General features: G+C 41.5%; 2 non-coding genes across 2 annotated transcripts; both read right to left on the bottom strand.

Moving 5' to 3' along the window:
• On the bottom strand, positions 1–72 carry TRNAW-CCA (transfer RNA tryptophan (anticodon CCA)). The gene has a single exon. It is a non-coding gene; the product is annotated as a tRNA-Trp (tRNA).
• A 686-nt stretch (positions 73–758) lies between these two features.
• On the bottom strand, positions 759–830 carry TRNAD-GUC (transfer RNA aspartic acid (anticodon GUC)). The gene has a single exon. It is a non-coding gene; the product is annotated as a tRNA-Asp (tRNA).
• Positions 831–3,105: the final 2,275 nt, after the last annotated feature.

Here is a 3,105-nt window from a genome sequence, read left to right as displayed (position 1 = left end):
TGACCCCGACGTGATTCGAACACGCAGCCTTCTGATCTGGAGTCAGACGCGCTACCGTTGCGCCACGAGGTCCTGCTGGGCTGGGGCTCGCGTGGTTTCTTAGAACTCCGATAAGATGGCGTCTCATCCCGACGTGATCTATCTTACGTTCTTTTCTTTTCCTCCCTCTCCATCCAGGCTAGGGAGTAGCTGGAGATCGATTTTCTCTAACGCCCAAACTTTCCTGATAGCTAACGCTCCACCTAGGTTGGGACAAAACCAAAAGAGGCCGGAGAAAGGGGTTCCTGTATGATCAGGCCCCCAGGGTCAAAGGAAAAGGATCCTTCCTCCTCTTCGTAAGCTATTTCCGCTCTGGTCGCCGCCCCTCCCCCTGAGGGCGAAGATTGCGCTTCCATTTCCTCTCTCCCGCCTTTGGTTCAGCTAGCGGAGTTGCAACCCTGAGGTTGGAAGCTGCTGGGGCGTTACTGCGCACGTGTAGGTCTTTGTCAAGTGGCAGGTGAAAGGAAGCGTGGTGGCACTTCAGAGGGTTTCCTTTTTCTCTTCCCTGACCTTCTGCCAACAGTTTAAAGCGTTTCCTTTCCGGGGAAGCTTACATTTCACAGTGAACATTAAGCTGAAAAGTTACCTTTTTGATAAAATGTGCACTTACAAAATGTATCTTGCCAGGATATTGTATTTGGGAAGAGTCTGCCGTTGAATTTCCTGAAAAAAAAAAAAAAAAAGAAAAAGGAGTGGTTTGATACAAAAAGAACCTCTACCTCCCCGTCGGGGAATTGAACCCCGGTCTCCCGCGTGACAGGCGGGGATACTAACCACTATACTAACGAGGAGCTGCTTCTAAAGCTCTACCCAGGTACTATTTCAAGACAAGCAAAAGTCCTCTTCCTGGCGCGTCCCCTCGAGATGAGGTTTGGATTGATTCTCCGAAACTCCTCCTCTCTGGGCGCTTTGGACTTAGTTCTGGTGGGTGTAAAACTTCGGTTTAGAACAAGTTAAACGAAATAGTTCCCAGTTTTGATGGAGTTGAATTATTTGAACATAGTTTCCCGGGACTCTTTGCTTTTTCAGATGATTTAGGTTTCTGGCTTGAGGTTTTTTTGTTTATTTTAATCGTGAAGAAGGGTGTGTGAGGTGAAGCAGATTCACAAATTTATATTTTTATTCTGAAACTGAAGTTCAAAGCTATCATATGGTTGGACCAGTCAAGGTTGTTCACAGTCCAGTGCCTCTTCAAAAATTTTCTAAAGCTTTTTATGGCTGAAAGAAAGGCTCACACAGACAAATGAAACTTTATCAGCCAATATTTTTTTTTCTCTTTCGGTCTCTTGATGCATCCAAGGTTTACTTGAAGGACAGAAATAAATACGAAAATAGTTAAATAATAATATATTTAAATAATCCAAAACAAGGATGTGCCATTGATTAAGAACAGGGATAGGAAAGTGCTCTAATAGAATAAATTGTCTCTTTAGAAACAGGATCAAGCCTTCCCAGAGGTCCAGGAGGGACGAGGTAACTTTTGACATCGTCTCTAAAGAAGCATATTCATGGAGTCACAGACAGTCTGACATGATTGAAATGTTTGTTATAGAACTTTAACTTATGTGTCTTAAGGAATCCATTGCTTATTGGGTACTATGAATTAATTTCTTTTTATAAATTGCAGATTATATTACATTTTACATCTACTGAAAGGGATAATTTGTTTAATGTGAATATTAAACTAATGGCAATTTCTGATTCCAGTTTTGGCATTATTTTTTACTCTTAAGTACACCAAAAGCCTCAAAAACCTTAGCGTCCTGGAGATTGTCTACTTTTGACTCTCCAGTTACCTTTGTGACGTTAAGAGGGCACTGTGATAACTCTGATAATATCCTTTTTCTGGTAAAATTTAAGGGACTTGTCCGAGGTGTCTCAGCTGGCAGAGCTGCAGAGTGCTGAGAACCCACGTGTCCTGTACTGGTTGTTCACCAGCCCTGTTCCACACTCTTCAGAAGAGACTGCATCCTCCCCATCTAAGCTCGGTAAAGCTGTGCCAGGGTTCCTACACAGGTGTTATTACTGTTCTACTTTTTTTCTTCCTAGGGACACTAAGAAAGCCTAAGTCAGTGGAGATCAGGAGCAGGAATCTCAACACCTGTGGTTCAGTATCCTAAAAAAGGAAAGAGGAGAATTAAACTGAACAGGGTAAGGGTGCTCAGAGATTCTTTACTGTCAGCACTGGGTAAAAGTAAAGGTTAAAATCTGACTGGCACTACAGAGGACACAGAACTCTATTTTAAGGTAAAAATACGATGGCAATATTAGTGAAAGTCAGCTCTTGCTCTGATTAGATAATTACAAGTGTTTGTAGAGTTTATTGTAGTGTACAAAACAATTCACGTTCATTTCATCTTCTCAACAGCCCTGTGATATTGATAGGGCTAATGTATTTATCCCTATTTTAAGGTGTTAAAGATACTCTTGTCCAGGATTGCACAGGTAAAAAGTGGTGAGAGGCCAGGAAACACCCTATTCTTGACTGCAAATCCTGTGCAGTTTTCACCCTGCCACATTGTTCCACATGCAAGACATATATGTGTATTAACAAGTGAATATATGCTGTGGAGAGATAAAACTTTCTAATAATCACATGTGTGTCAAGCTTGTCCCTGTAATAATATTTCCTAATCTCTAATTATTTGTCAGTCACTGCATTTACTCATCAACTTATTGAATCTACAATATGCCAGACATTGTTGTGGATGCTTGGGGAGGTATCCTTTTCTTGTGGATCTTACATTCTAGCAGAAGGAAGGCTGACATTAAACAATGAAAATAATAATAAATTAACTATAGAGTATGTCAGAAGGCGATGAGTGAAAATGGAAAAAAATGGTGGAGTAAGGGGGTTTCGAGAGTAGCAATTTAAATAGGATGGTCAAGGTAGGCCTCATGAAGAAGATAACGTATGAGCAGACTTGAAGGAAGGGAGGGATGTAGCCATGTAGTTATCTGGGAGGCCTGTGGGACCTTAAACTTCATTTTTAAAGACTTTGGCTTTTATTCTGAGGGAAATGGGGAGTCACTGCAGGGTTTTGAACAGAAAAGTTATATGATCTG

This window comes from Dasypus novemcinctus, chromosome 12 (genome assembly GCF_030445035.2).
Source record: "Dasypus novemcinctus isolate mDasNov1 chromosome 12, mDasNov1.1.hap2, whole genome shotgun sequence".
Taxonomy (NCBI): domain Eukaryota; kingdom Metazoa; phylum Chordata; class Mammalia; order Cingulata; family Dasypodidae; genus Dasypus; species Dasypus novemcinctus.
The sequence above is the reverse complement of the archived record's forward strand: the minus strand, read 5'-3'. Positions and strand labels throughout refer to the sequence as shown.